This window comes from Silene latifolia, chromosome 2, assembly GCF_048544455.1.
Source record: "Silene latifolia isolate original U9 population chromosome 2, ASM4854445v1, whole genome shotgun sequence".
Classification (NCBI taxonomy): Eukaryota; Viridiplantae; Streptophyta; class Magnoliopsida; order Caryophyllales; family Caryophyllaceae; genus Silene; species Silene latifolia.
In genome coordinates, this window is record NC_133527.1 from 7,476,269 (window position 1) to 7,492,762 (window position 16,494).

The 16,494-nt window shown below is 37.7% G+C and overlaps 2 long non-coding RNA genes across 2 annotated transcripts; one reads left to right on the forward strand and one right to left on the reverse strand.

Annotated features, from left to right (window-relative positions):
• Positions 1–970: 970 nt before the first annotated feature.
• LOC141642182 (uncharacterized) lies at positions 971–13,906 on the reverse strand. Its single transcript, XR_012543196.1, has 2 exons — positions 13,828–13,906; positions 971–1,358 (listed from the first exon to the last, which is right to left on the reverse strand). It is a non-coding gene; the product is annotated as an uncharacterized LOC141642182 (long non-coding RNA).
• On the forward strand, positions 9,448–14,732 carry LOC141642181 (uncharacterized). Its single transcript, XR_012543195.1, has 2 exons — positions 9,448–9,860; positions 13,817–14,732. It is a non-coding gene; the product is annotated as an uncharacterized LOC141642181 (long non-coding RNA).
• Positions 14,733–16,494: the final 1,762 nt, after the last annotated feature.

Consider the following 16,494-nt stretch of genomic DNA (forward strand, 5'->3'; position numbering starts at 1 on the left):
TCTAGGTAAAAAAATGGAAAATCGACAAAAGTCGAAACACAGCGCACAACATTAGCACCTCATCATCAGTCATCCCTTCAATAAGTATTGATGAGATTAAAACAAATCATATGAATGAATGAATATGACTGTATGCGCATACAATTATCGGCACTGATATTTTGAGAGTTTTTTTTTTTTTTTTTAAATTGTTTGTTGTGAAAGGAGATTTCGAGTATTGTAAATCCCACCGGTGGGCATCGACTCATATTTTGCCCACCGGCAAGAAAGCGGAAACGATTTTTTAGACTCCTCAAGAAAGAGGCTCTGATACCATGTTAGAAGCGTGAGGCAGAGACGAGGAAGGAATAAGAGAAGTAACGTGTAATTGTTATTGATTATGCAAAGAGTATTTATAATACAAATGATAGGGTAACAATAAGTTGTTACCATAATTTCCGACTAGAATCAAGGAGCTAATTGCTAAAATTAAGGCAATAATATTGTGTATAACTAATCACAATATTCTTGCCTAATATACATGATAATGATAAGGTATCACCGGGTGGTTTTGGGTGTCACCCTTTTACATGCATCGTTAATTAAAGAAGTTTCCATTTATTTCATGTGAAAGAATAGCATCAATATCACTCGTTGACGCCAACTCATTTTTCGGATGCATTCTGATTTTCCCCACCACCTTATCCTATAACATTGTACATAGCCGCCCACTTCATAGCAATTTGCAAGTGCCATCATACATTCAAGAGTTCACTTACATGGCATAGTCAACATCTTCGGCTAGTCTCTCCTATGACAAAAAAAAAAATATAATCATTTCATGTTAAAAAACCTTTTATAAATTTTTAGTTATCTGATAATGATCTCATTTTATCATAAAATAATCACATTTCTCTTTCACAAATAAAAATGTGTTTAACGGAAATTTGTGTTTGTTCTATATATATCCTCGGTGCAATTTTAATCACCCATTCCACCAAAAACACTTCTTTTATTTTGTCACCAAAAAAATGGAACGAACATTACAAACTATGTCTCTATTATTCTTCACTATTCTCATCCTCCCATCTTTATATTTCTCTACTACCATAGAGCCAAACCATTGCTTCCTAGACGACCAAAATACCCTTCTCAAAATCAAAACTCATTGGAACAATTCAACCCTTTTCACGACATGGATCCCGGGATCCGATTGTTGTAAATGGAGCGGCATCTTATGCAAAAAACTCCACAACACAACCACCTATCGCGTAAAATTCTTATTAATTAATTTCGGAAATGACATTGTTGGTTCAATCCCCTCGACCATCGGTGACCTCCCATACCTCGAAACACTCATTATTCGTGGGAACCCGAACCTAACCGGTTCAATTCCTCCATCGATTGGAAAACTCACTAATCTAATCGATGTCCTTCTTACTTCCAACAACCTCACCGGTCCAATCCCAAATTCTTTTGGCAAACTTACAAAATTGGTCACGTTTCATCTCCATGACAATCGTTTAACGGGTTCGATCCCAACTTCATTAAGTAATCTTCGAGAGCTAAATTCAATAGACTTTTCTAACAACCAACTTACTGGATCGATCCCACCCAACTTGGGTTTATTACCCAAGTTTTTCTTCCTTCAATTAACAAATAACAAGCTCTCGGGTCCAATCCCGCGGTCATTGGGTAAAATTAACTTCTTTTGGTTGCAACTTGGAGGGAACCGATTCACGGGGACCGCGTCGTTTCTCTTTGGAGAAAATAAAACAAATTTAGTTCAATTAGGATTGAGTTCGAATCGACTGTCCTTCGATTTGACGAATGTTGTGTTACCCGTAGGTAGTTCGAACTCGAGTTTGCAAGAGTTAGACTTGAGTCATAACATGATTTACGGACGAGTCCCGGCTTGGTTAGGGGAAGTGCCCGGGTTGAATAGTTTGGACTTGAGCTACAACCAGCTATGTGGGCCCATTCCGACAGCCGGGGGAAAACTACAAGGGTTTAATACGTCGTCGTTTGCGCATAATAAGTGCTTGTGTGGTGCTCCATTGCCCCCATGCAAGGCTTAATGTTTCGATCCTCAAGTAATAAAGATAAATAATTGGTTCTTGTTGAAAGCAATTATATGAGGCCCGTTATTTTAATGGTCTTCCTAAATATTGTATGTGAGAGGGTAATACCAAGATTAGGTGCATGTCGGGAATGTCCTCTCATTTTTCATTTTGTATACTCTGTTAATTAAACCAGTACTCTGTATGTGAGAGGGTAATACCAAGATTGGTTCTCATTTTTCATTTTGAAACCTGAAATAACTCAACCTAATCCAAAACGAAATAAATGACATTGCCATAATGACTAGACTCAATCTGACCTGATTCGGACCCAACCCTATCAAGGGCCACAAGACCGATCACAGGCGGCCAAGAGCCCGTCAATTCGGCTCGCAACACCGAGGCCCAAGTCCGTTAGGGCCTCCTCCGGACAAAATAAGAAAAGAATAAAACTAGGTTAATGCTAAATTTCACACACACTCCATATACTAATAGTAGATCTAAAGTAGAGCTCAAACTCGAAAGGACTTATCTAAGACGATGACCGATCTGAACCTGACCCGATTGACTCGTTTGTCACGTATACAAACTAGACGTCATACTAAGCGATCTAAAGTGTAGCCGTGTCTAATAACCTGAATCCAGAGATAAGATCACTCTAACGTTGTGTACATCGGAAATCCTGATGAAGGCGACAGGCCGACATCACACGTAGTTTCTGACCCCGTAAACCAAAACGCGTGGCGTGACCCCCTCTACGCCCACCTTAAACGATTATACATTCTCATATATAGTCTCATATCGGAAGTGTCATTGCACATTAATGAGCAAGTCTACTTGGCTACTTGCATTCCACTATATAACCAACAGTGCAAGCAAACTTGTAACATTATCCATAAATCCATAATACAACACTTTACATACAAAAATGGAACGAACTCTAAACATTATTACGTCTTTTCTCTTTTTCACTAGTCTCATCTTCCCATCTTTATGTTTATCTAAACCGGTACACCCGAATCATTGTTTCAAAGATGACCAAAATGCCCTTCTCAAAATCAAGTATCATTGGAACAATTCAACCCTATTCTCAACTTGGATACCCGGATCCGATTGTTGTGAGTGGAGGGGCATCTCATGCACAAAACTCCCTAAAACAACCCCAAGGGTCAATTTCCTCGTACTTGATTTTGGAAATGACATTGTTGGTACAATCCCGTCTACAGTCGGTGACCTCCCGTTCCTCGAGGTACTCACTATTACTGGGAACCCGAACCTAACCGGTTCAATTCCTCCTTCAATCACAAAACTCACCAACTTAAGTGCTCTCACCCTAAACAATAACAGCCTAACCGGTCCAATTCCAAACTTTTTAAGTAAACTTCCAAATTTGGTCGGCCTTTACCTTAATGACAACCACTTCACGGGTTCGATCCCAAACGTCTTCGGCCAACTTTCGAACTTAAACGGCTTAGACTTATCTAATAACCAACTAACTGGACCTATCCCTGCTAACTTGGGCTTCTTACCCATATTTTTTGCCCTTCGATTATCAAATAACAAGCTTTCAGGTCCAATCCCTCGATCATTGGGTAACCGTAACTTTTCAATATTGGAACTTGGAGGGAACCAACTCACGGGGGACGCGTCATTTTTATTCGGGGAAAACAAGACGAACATAGTTCGTTTAAATTTGAGCTCAAATCATTTGTCGTTCGACCTCTACAACACTGTATTGCCCGTGGCTGAATCCAACTCGGATTTGGTAGAGTTGGACCTAAGCCATAACATGATATTCGGCCGTGTGCCGGCTTGGGTAGGCTTAGAACCCTTGTTGGGAATTTTGGACTTGAGCTTCAACCAGCTATGTGGGCCCATTCCGAAGGCGGAAGGGAGCTTCGAAACGCCGTTTGATCCGTCGTCTTTTGCGCATAATAAATGTTTGTGTGGTGCTCCTTTGCCCCCATGCAAATCTTAATGTGTTACGTTCCTTAAGGAATAAGGATGAATAAGTAATTTGGTTGCTTCGTTGCTTCTTATACTCAATTCTATTCAGCATATAGTTCCCCTTTCTCTAATACATGTGAGGAGTATTATAATAAAAGGGGAAGTATAAGCTGAATAGGAGGGAGTATTATCTTTGACTCAACTCTAGTTCTTTAGGTTTTGTTAAAATACTTCTTACAAAAAACAATGTAAAAATCTATTGAGTCGGCAGGAGTAAAAAGCAGTTGTATGATGATCACTGAGTAAAGTATTCACAGTTTATATTTTGCTAAATTTTGCTTTTCTATTGATGTGATTATCCTATCTTCCATTCAGATCAAAGGAGAAAAAAGATTGTATATCAGATGTACTATCTTACACTTAAAGAGTTTTTAAGTTTTTTTGTATTTGTTTTGAGTTTTATAGACTATATAAATTACATTTTAGTTTTATGATATCAAAAATCAAATTTTTCTGAACTTATATGTAAATTTTTTGAGTTATAATATAACTTTTTGAGATTAGTGTTTAAATAAGTGAACTCAAAAACTTTATAATAAAGCTCAATTTTTTTAAAATTAAAACTCAAAAACTTTATCTTAATGCTCAAAAATTATACCAGTATTACATCAGATGTACAATCAACTTACTGCAGACCAAAGATAACATGAAACCACTCTTTGTGAGGAGAAAGGTGAGTCCTTAATAATAATAATAATAATAATAATAATTAGTATTAATATTAATATTAGTATTAATATTAATATTAATATTAATATTAATATTAATTCAGTTCAATTCAGCTCTAATCAGCTTATTTCAGTTCAGCTCTATTTAGTTCAGTTCAGCTCAGCTCCATTCAATTCAGTTCAGCTCAGCTCCATTCAGTTCAGTTCAGCTCTAAAAAGCCAGAAAGAACAGGACCTTAGTGGTGGAAAATTTTTTTATTCATTTATGAGGGGCCAGTGAGAAATTAAAATTATATTGGGCTAAAAATAACTTTTAATGTTGTGTAAATTTAAATGATAAAATAATTTTTTATAACGTACGAGATTCCGATATCTATCTGATATTCCCTTTGTTTTTGCTCAATAGTTATCATTGAGTGAAATATGACAGGAATTTCAGACAACGATAACTATTATTCGGGACGGAGAAAGTTAAGGGGTCGTTTGGTTCGCTAAGGGAATCGAAGTTCCAAGGAATTGAGAGATCCCATGATTTTATAAATCACATGAAATTGGAAAAACTTGTTTGGTTGGAATGTGGGAAGTGAATTCCACAGGAATTTCCACTTACCTAGGGGGACCTAGGTAGACCTGGCAAAATGGGTCAGACCCGAAATGGCTGACCCGAGACCCGAAAATGACCCGAACTTGCTTGACCGAATACGACCCAAAACCCGAATTGACCCGACCCGACCCGAACATTGTCTGACCCAATGTTGACCCGACCCGAGGTGACCCAATCCGAAAAGACCCGACTCATAACTGACCTGATCCCAAATGACTTGAAGTGACCCAAAATGACCCGAAACGACTAGTACTAACTCATATTAATACTATATATATCAAAATAAAGTTTCATTGGTTACAATAATCCCTAATAAATAGTTACTTTTGCAAAATAGTATTTCTTAATCAAAATAGTATTAACCTAAGTGCTTAGCCATTAACTCAAAAGCAACCCGACCCAAAATGACCTATACCCGAAAATAACCCGACCCGAAATGACCCGACAACAGGCCACCCGAAATTGACCCGAAATCCGAAAGTGACCCGACCCGACCCAACCCGACCCGAAATATGTGACAGACCCGAAATGACCCGACCCAAACTGACCCGACCCGTACCCGACCCGAGTGACTCGTTTTGCCAGGTCTAGACCTAGGTAAGCAACTTCCCACATCATGGAGGAATTGGAGTTTCTATGGAACTTTGTGATTTGGGGCAAACAAACAACTCCCCCATTTTGCAAATCCCATGAATTACAATTCATGTGTTTTAGAATGGGTAACCAAACAACCCCTAAGTATACCCTTTTATTCTTTGGAATTGCCCAACTTTTTAAGATTTTTGATAAATATTTCAATTAAATGGAGATTTCTAAGAATCAGAGGATGTAATTCATTAACATACGATCTGACTTACAATTTTCACTGCTAAATGAATTATTTAATGAACATTCTACCGAGACTACCATTACATATCAATATGAGGTTAAAAATTACGTCGAAGAATTCGTAGCTTCCTTGGTAAAATAAAGGGAATATCAGATAAACTGGGACAATCAATACGAGCCTCGTTCACGGGAACTGAACCATAAAATCTATGAGCCTCCGTATCATGTATAAATAGTTCTGCTTCTTCAACGTCACAGAAGATTTCTTTTCAAAAACAGCGAACAGTTTGGACAATAACACCTAAGTCCTGAACATTAATATGTCTCACCAACTCCAAGAATGTATCAAGACGGGAGAAGCATTTGGAATTATTAATGGCGATGTTCAATGCTAATTTGCGAATAGGTGACTCTAGTTTGTCTGGCTTAAGTTAAATGATGATGCACATCATCCAAAAACATATCCCTTATCTGATTAATATCAGACGGGTTTTCTATCCTATGCCCACTAGGCATAGGATAATAAACCAAAAAAAGAAAGTATTAAATGATATTTTCATGGGAAATTGTAATATCTCATCACTTTTAGTTTTCTTCACAAAAAATACATTTAATACTTTCCTATTTTAGCTTCTTATCCTATGCCTAGTGGGCATAGGATAGAAAAACCGATATCCGACTCGCCACAATAGTTGTTCCATCAATTCGGCCTGCAACACCTGGATCCAAGAATGTATCAGGCTCGCTACAATAGTTGTTCCATCAATTATTGTTTCGCAAAAAAATGGTAATAGTCGAGCTCAATAATTCTAATCTTATGCACCGAATTGATGGTGATGCAATGCAAATGGGATCGGCTTATTTGAGGACATCGTAATTCGTCAAGTTGTTTGTTGTTTAATCCATAAGACGACGTAAGTTTAAGAACATGTCGACATTTGTAGGGGATCCGCTTCTTCTTGATTTCGTAGTACTACCTTAAATGCCAAATTCCGCTCACAATCCGTACTAATAGTAGATCTAAAGTAGAGCTGAAACTCGAAAGGACCTAATGACCTATCTAGCTAATACGATGACCGGCCTGAACCTGACCTGATTGACTCGTTTGTCATGTATACATACTAAACGCCATACTAAGCGATCTAAAGTTTAGTCGTGTCTAATAACCTGAATCCAGAGATAAGATCACTCTAACGGAAATCCTCATGAAGGCGACATGCCGACATCACACGTAGTTCCTTTCGGCAGTCTAGAACGTATTCTTGCATTATCGAACGACTCAAAATTTATGGGTAAAAATAAAGAGATAATGAGGTTTGGTGGAAAAAATATTATTAAATAAGTTTAAGACGGAAAATGGAGAGGATAGCTTACCCCCTAAACCAAAACCAAAATGCGTGACCCCTCTACGCCCACCTTAAACGATTATACATTCTCATATATAGATAGTCTCATATCGCAAGTCATTGCACATTAATGAGCAAGTCTACTTGGCTACTTGCATAGTTGCATTACATTATGTAGACTTGTATTCCTCGAGACACTTATTATTCGTGGGAACCCGAACCTAACCGGTCCAATTCCCCCATCAATTGCAAAACTCACCAAACTAAGCCTTGTCCTCCTACAATTTAACAACCTTACCGGACCAATTCCAAACTTTTTTAGTAAACTTACAAAATTGATAACCCTTGAACTTAATCTTAACCAATTTACGGGTTCAATCCCAAACGTCTTCAGCCAACTTCCGGACCTAGCTCCTTAGACTTTTCTGATAACCAACTAACTGGATCTATCCCTGCTAACTTGGGCTTCTTGCCCAAATTTTTTTTCCTTCAATTAAAGAATAACAAGCTTTCAGGTCCAATCCCGCGGTCATTGGGTAATATTAATTTCGAAATATTGGAACTTGGAGGGAACCAATTCACGGGGGACGCGTCATTTCTATTCGGGGAAAACAACAATTTGAGTTCAAATCATTTGTCGTTCAACCTATCCAATACTGTAATGCCGGTGGGTGCTTTGAACTCGACCTTGTTAACATTGGACCTAAGCCATAACATGATCTTCGGTCAAGTCCCGGCTTGGGTAGGCTTAGCACCCGACTTGGATACTTTGGACTTGAGCTTCAACCAGTTATGTGGGCCCATTCCGAAGGAAGAAGGGAGATTAGAAGCGTTTTTTTCCGTCGTCTTTTGCGCATAATAAGTGTCTGTGTGGTGCTCCTTTGCCCCCATGCAATCTTAATGTTACGTTCCTTAAGGAACAAGGTTGAATAATAAGTAAATTGGTTGGTTCGTTGGTTGGTTACATACTTACGTACTTATACTCTCTGTGACTCAACTGGTTCTTTATGTGTCTATTGAAATATTTCTTACAAAAAAACGGGAGTAAAAAGCGGTGTAAGTTTCGAAAAGTTGTTTTTATAAAGATACAATCAACAATTTTCTCTAAAAAAATTAAATAAAGCTGACTCCTGTATGTTCTTACTCACTGATTTAAAAATGACCCGATCTTCAGCGCCTTATATACCGGATAAACCGAAATGACCCATTCTAAATAACCCACACCAATAAAGCTAAAGTAGACCCCCACCAAATGACCGTTCTAAGATGATCGACTCGACCTGAAACCATATGAGCCGTCAAGTTTACATACTAGACTACTAGTATACTACTAGTGAACCTGACAAACGGGTCAACCTGATCGATTTACAATATATATTCGGGTCAAATTGGATTATGTAAAGTCATTTTTGATTTCAAATCTACTATAACTCTTGATTCAATTCATTCGGATCAGGTTATTTCAATTCGAGCCATTTCAGATTTGGGATTTTCATATCCAAATCTAATCACCTCTAATATTGGGTACATCCAAAATCCGTCAATTTTTGACAAACACAGTCTCTCATCGCACATCATTCCTGACCTCCTAAATAAAAACGTGTGACCCCTATACGCCCCCCCACCTTAAACGATTATGCACTCTCATATTTCCCCACCACCTTATCCTAATTTGCAAGTGTCATTGAACATTAATAAGTGACTCTACTTGCGTAACATTCTACTCTTTCCGTCCCAGTTATTTGTTCTCCTTCCAATTTACGAATTACATTTAATGAACAATTTTATCTTTTAAACTCAATTTAATTCCCTTGTCATCTTATAATTAACTCCTTTCATTTTCCTTTTTCTTATATTTGTACCAAAATTAAAGGATAATAATTGACTGGGCGGACAGAACAGATTTGTACTCCTACCCCTATATAACGAACACTTCCAATTTACAGTATATCATTACACTTCAATAATCTTGGTACCAAAAAAAAAAAAAAAAAAAAAAAAAAAAAAAAAAAAAAATTGACAACAAATATGAAACGAACTCTATACATTTTATCTTTTCTCTTTTTCACTAGTCTTCTCTTCCCATCATTGTGTTTATCTAAACCGGTACACCCGAATCATTGCTTCCTAGACGACCAAAATACCCTTCTCAAAATCAAGAATCATTGGAACAATTCAACCCTTTTCTCAACTTGGATTCCCGGATCCGATTGTTGTAGGTGGAGCGGCGTCTTATGCCAAAAACTCCCTAAAACAACCACCTACCGGGTCAACTTCCTCGAAGTTAATTTCGGTAATGACATTGTTGGTACAATCCCGTCTACAATTGGTGACCTCCCGTTCCTCGAGACGCTCATTATTTAAAGACGTGACAGAGCAAGCAGTAAACAGGCAAAGAAAAAGAAAGATTAAGGATTGTTATTATTGAATAATAATGATAGAATAATACAACCTATGTCAATATATACAAGGAGAAGATATCTACTTGCCTTAGGTTAAGCCTATAATTAAGGCTACAAAATATACGCTCAACTAAATATGGATATCATATATTTACATAATATTCCAATACTCCCCCTCAAGTTGGAGCACTTGGCAAACTAATGCCCAACTTGGAACATAGATAATGAAAAGCTTCTCCGCCTAACGCCTTGGTAAAGATATCCGCTAGCTGATCTTTACTCCGTATGTAAGCAGTGGAAATGGTTTTATTCAAAATGTGATGTCGAACAAAATGGCAATCTATCTCAATGTGCTTGGTGCGATCATGAAATACGGGATTTTTAGCAATATCAAGAGCTGCCGTGTTATCACAAAAAATTTTAATGGGGGTGTCATGTATAATACCAAGTGAGCTTAGAAAAGACTTTAGCCAAATAACTTCACTTGTCACAGCTCTCATGGCTCGGTATTCAGCTTCTGCAGTTGACAGGGCCACAGTTGTTTGCTTTTTAGCTTTCCATGAAATTGGTGAATGTCCCAACGTAACAAAATAGCCTGTTAATGATCTCCTCGTTAACGGACATCTCGCATAATCAGAATCCGAATAGCCACGCAATAATAAGTCATTATCTCGGCCTATGACTATACCTTTACCCGGGTTTCCTTTAATGTAGCGAATAGCCTTCAAAGCTGCATCCATGTGCTCTCTCCTTGGAGCATGAACAAATTGGCTTAGGATGTGAACCGCGTACACCAAATCTGGTCTAGTAATTGTCAAATAAATGAGACGACCCACCAAACGTCGATACATCATAGGATCACGCAGTAACTCTCCTTCGGCCAAAGCCAAAGAATGGTTCGGTTGCATTGGTAAGTCGGCTGGCTTAGCTCCTTCCAAACCCGCTTCTTTTATAATTTCAATAGCATATTTTCTTTGGCTAAGGAAGAGGCCCTTTGAACTACTTGCAACTTCAATTCCAAGGAAGAACTTTAGTCGGCCAAGATCCTTGATACCGAAACTCTTATCAAGAAAAACCTTGAGACGCGAGCTTGCTTCTTCATTATCACTCACAATTATCATATCATCGACGTAAACCAAAACTCCAATGAAAATGTCGTCTTTATTGTAAGTAAATAACGAATAATCCGCTAAAGATTGAATGAACCCATACCTTGTCAATGAATTAGTCAATTTGGCAAACCAATTCCTCGATGCTTGTTTGAGCCCATACAAAGACTTCCTCAACTTGCAAACTTTAGTGGAATTTCCTTTCTCGAAACCCGGTGGCAACCTCATGTAAACTTCCTCCTCCAAATCTCCATGAAGAAAAGCGTTATTCACATCTAATTGTGTGATGGACCACCCCTTCGAAACAGCTACTGCAAGCAAGCAACGCACACTCGTCATCTTCGCAACGGGTGCAAAAGTCTCATGGTAATCGATTCCCTCAACTTGCGTGTATCCTTGTGCAACGAGTCTGGCTTTGTATCTCTCAATGGACCCGTCTGCCTTAAGCTTTACTTTGTAAACCCATCGACATCCGATTGGTTTCTTACCCTTTGGGAGATCAACTACTTGCCATGTACCATTAGCTTCAAGAGCATCAAATTCCTTTCCCATCGCATCTTGCCATTCTTTAACTTTGGATGCCTCATTATAATTCCGCGGTTCTTTTATTGCATCCACTTTTGCCAAAAAACTCCTGTAATTGGCAGAAAAATAATCGGTAGTAACATAATTAACCAAAGGATAACGAGTACCTCTCTTTGGGGATGTCGATTGAGATGAATGAGCAGGGACAGTGGGATCTATTAGGCGCGTGGATTTACAGTAGTAATCTTTCTTCCAATACGGTTCAAATTTTTGACGCGCACCTCTTCCCTCTGTCTCGGCACAAGATCAAGAACGCCATTAGAGTCGGTCGTTTACGTTGCATTATTATCGCACCCGCACTGCACTTTGTCGAAATCGTCGCATCTGTTGCATTATCTACATCGCTTCGATCCGCGCACTTCCAAGAACATCAACAAAGACTTTCATTTTCAACTCCTATTTTGTGCTGAATGTTGCTGGTATCATTAGAAGCTTCCTCAACAAACTCATTTTGAACAAAAATAGGTATTTCAGGTGTATGATTGTCATGTGATTCCTTCGTGACTTCCCCATTTGCAAAGTGGAAAATATGTTCATAAAACACAACATCTCTCGACTCGAAAATTTGCTTTTTCTTCAAGTCATATACTCTCCATCCTTTCTTGCTACTAGGGTATCCCACGAAAATGCACCTTTTACCCTTCTCATTAAATTTATCTTTTGGCCTATCTTTATTATGGACATAGCAAATACTTCCAAAAACCCGAACATTATCAAAACATGGTCGTTTTCCATACAAAATTTCAAAAGGTGTGAGCCCATCAAGAATGCGAGTAGGTGTTCTATTTATTAAATACGCAGCGGTCAAAACACACTCACCCCAAAATTCAATGGGCAAATTCCCTTGAAAACGAAGTGCTCTAGCTTTCTCTAAAATGTGTCTATGCTTCCGTTCCACCCTACCATTTTGTTGTGGGGTGTCAACTTGACTAGTTTGGAAAAGGATACCATGTTCATTATAAAAGGCTTTCATAGTATTTGACAAAAATTCCGTCCCATTATCACTTTGTACTACCTTAACATCTTTATTAAATTGTCTCTTGGTCATTTTGCAAAAATTTATCAAGAGCTCATTAACTTCTCCCTTGTCACGCATCAATTTAACCCAAACAGAACGACTTTTATCATCAACAATGGTAAGAAAATACTGTGCTCCCGACAAACTTTTGGTGTGGTACGGTCCCCAAATGTCACAATGAATGAGAGCAAATAAATCCGTACTCCTCTTATTATTTAATTTAAAAACTGAACGGGTTTGCTTGGCCCTACAACACGGGTCACAAATATTGCTAGAATTCCAAGATAAATTAAAGCCAACTGTATTTCATGAAAAGAGGTAAAATACTATTAGATGGGTGTCCAAGGCGCTTATGCCACAAGCTTGAATTTGCACCAACGCTTGCTTGTGCCGCCATGTTTCTTCTCTCGCCCTTGAAATAATAGACCCCATCACTTTGCTCACCCCTCCCAATCTTCATCCTCGTAGATTGGTCCTGTATAACACAATGGTCATTATAAAAAGTCACAACGCAATTATTTTCTGTAATTAATTGTTGTATAGAAATTAAATCACAAGTTAAAGTTGGCACGTAAAGGACGTCTTTTAATATAAAATTATCACTTAATGTTACGGCGCCATGTTCTTCTGTCACAATTTGTGACCCATCGGGAAGGCTCACGGTCGACTTCATACCGCGCCAAATCTCGCCAAGCAAATCTCGCCTACCTGTCATATGATGCGAGCATCCGCTATCGAGTAACCAATGGCCATGACTATCTTTACTCATACCTGATTTTGATGAATTAACTTCACTTTTACCTCCTAAAAGTGATCGCAACTGAGCCATTTCGGCTTGCGTGAACCCGTGCTTTCCATCATCACTGGGTGTTGTAGCAGCGTTGGCATGCTGATTTGAATCGAGTTTATTGCCTGAACCGCCTGTCATCTCGGAAAAAAAAAATTGTGTTTGTAAAAAAAAAATCAGGATCAATACTCTACTCTGATGCCATAAAGACGTGACAGAGCAAGCAGTAAACAGGCAAAGAAAAAGAAAGATTAAGGATTGTTATTATTGAATAATAATGATAGAATAATACAACCTATGTCAATATATACAAGGAGAAGATATCTACTTGCCTTAGGTTAAGCCTATAATTAAGGCTACAAAATATACGCTCAACTAAATATGGATATCATATATTTACATAATATTCCAATATTATTCGAGGTAACCCGAACCTAACCGGTTCAATCCCTCCATCAATCACAAAACTCACTAATTTACAATCTCTCCTCCTAAACATTAACAGCCTAACCGGTCCAATTCCAAACTTTTTTAGTAAACTTCCAAATTTGGTCGGCCTTGAACTTAATGACAACAAATTAACAGGTTCGATCCCAAACGTCTTCGGTCAACTTCCGAACCTAAACAACTTAGACTTTTCTAATAATCAACTAACTGGACCTATCCCTGCTAACTTGGGCTTCTTACCCAAATTTTCTTTCCTACAATTATCGAATAACAAGCTTTCAGGTCCAATCCCGCGGTCATTGGGTAATCTTAACTTCGAAATATTGGAACTTGGAGGGAACCAATTTACGGGGGACGCGTCATTTTTATTCGGGGAAAATAAGACAAATTATGCTACGTTAAATTTGAGTTCAAATCATTTATCGTTTGACCTCTCCAAGACTGTAATGCCAGTGGGGGTTTTGAACTCGAGCTTGTTAACGTTGGACCTAAGCCATAACATGATCTTTGGACGGGTCCCGGGTTGGGTAGGTTTAGCACCCGAGTTGACAACTTTGGACTTGAGCTTCAACCAGCTATGTGGGCCCATTCCGAAGGCGGAAGGGAGATTGCAAGCGTTTGATCCGTCGTCTTTTGCGCATAATAAGTGTTTGTGTGGTGCTCCTTTACCCCCATGCAAATCTTGATGAATAAGTTATTTGACTCAACTGGTTCTTTACGTTTTGTTAAAATACTTCTTAAAAAAAATGTAAAAAACCTATTAAGTCGAAAGCAGTAAAGTATTATTGAAAGTTTGTCTTAGTATTAAGTTTTGCTTTTCTAAATATGAGGTACTATGTTCAATGATAAAAAAAAATTTATTGTTAATTTATCTACTGAAATTACTTTCAAATTGTATGGCTAGTTCTATAAACTTATAGTACAAGGTATCTTTTCTACCTTACAATGATGAAGAGGATTAACGAAGATGAAAATACGTTGGCAATTATTTCTTCATTTTTTTTAGTATCGTATTTTTAAGCTCGTGATTTTTTTTATCAAATTACTATAAAGATAGGGACTTAATATAGGGTTCAGCCTAGGGTTTATTCTAAAATGAGATATTGGATATACTTCATCACATTCATGTTAAAAGGGACATTCACCTATAATCAATAATACTACAATGTGATGGATATCTATAATCTTTCCTAGATTTTATTAGACGGACAAAGATCCTGTTTTTTTGGTGTTGAGACGGATCAGAATTGGACTAAAACAAAATGAGTTGATGTGAATTTAATAAATCTGAACATAATTAAATTGAACCGAACTGGATTTATTTAACTCGTACAAAAGTAAACTGAAATATAATCCAAATTAGAGAACATGACCTAAGTTTGTAACAATTGTTTTCACTATTCTAATATCATCAATAAGTTTCCAAGTATGCACGAAAGACGGGAATTTCCGCCTAATTATCTTCTTTCCTACAAGACATACGAAATGCACTAGGAAAGTAAAATAGGAAGCATTTGACGGATGGTATAATAATCATTATTGCATTATTCATTATACATTATTCAAAACATTTTTCCCGTTTCCGGTTTTTTTGTCTAATTTCGTATATTTAGTTAATTAGGGTGTCTGGGTCAGTATCGGATTTCTACTGTTTTTTCTTACTAAATTTTAAAGTGATAAATAATTTAAACCAAAATAAAAGTGGAATGGAAAAACTATAAGGATGTGTTTGGATAGAGGGATTTGGAAAGAAAAGAAAGGGAGGGAGAGTAAGGGATTTAAAATCCTTTGTTTGGATAGCAAATGAGGGTGGAGGGAAATGAAGGGGGAGGAGATTTGGAGGGATTCAATTTCCCTCTTCTAAGGCTAATCAAAATCTCTCCACAATAGGCAAGATTTGGAGGAAAATTGTATCCAAACACCCACACTCCATTTTCCCTCCCCTTCCCTTCTCTCCCTTTCCCTTCCCTCCTTCCCCCTCCCCTTCTTTTCCCTCCACTTTTGCTATCCAAACACACCCTAAAAGAACGCGACAAACCGAATAATATACTCCTAAGATTTAGCTTGAATTGGGCCGACAGAGAAATAAACAGCCCATCCAGTTGGCATAGTATACATGGCGAGGAGGCATGATAGGCGTGGGTTAGCTCTTGTGGAAGCCCAATGTGTGCTAATTATTCAATTTGGGTAGTTTAGGTAGTTTGGCTAATTTGTCAATCATAATTTGTAAATTTGTCGACGATGAATAACAATTACGGGTTTAGTAAAACAGTTTACTATTGCGGATCCTTTGTTTAAGTAGCTTATATGGTTTATATGTTTTTTTCACTTGGTGTTTATATATGTTTTTTTTTTCACCATTATTTTTTATTTAATTTGATAATACCATTTTTAAGTAGCTAATAGTAAAGGGTAGTACTCAATCCCTAAACTTCCGGAAATGGTTAAAACTATCCATTTTTGTCATCCAAAATTTCTTAAATATAAGACCTCGACGTAAGTTAAAACAATATGAGAAAATTCGCTTTTCAAAATTTTTATTTCTAGGTTCGCCCTTGAATTCTTATCACTTTCGCAAACTTTTTTTCTTATAATGCTCTAATAACTCAGAAGATCTTTATATTGAAGAGACGTCGAGCGGTGTAGGCAAATAG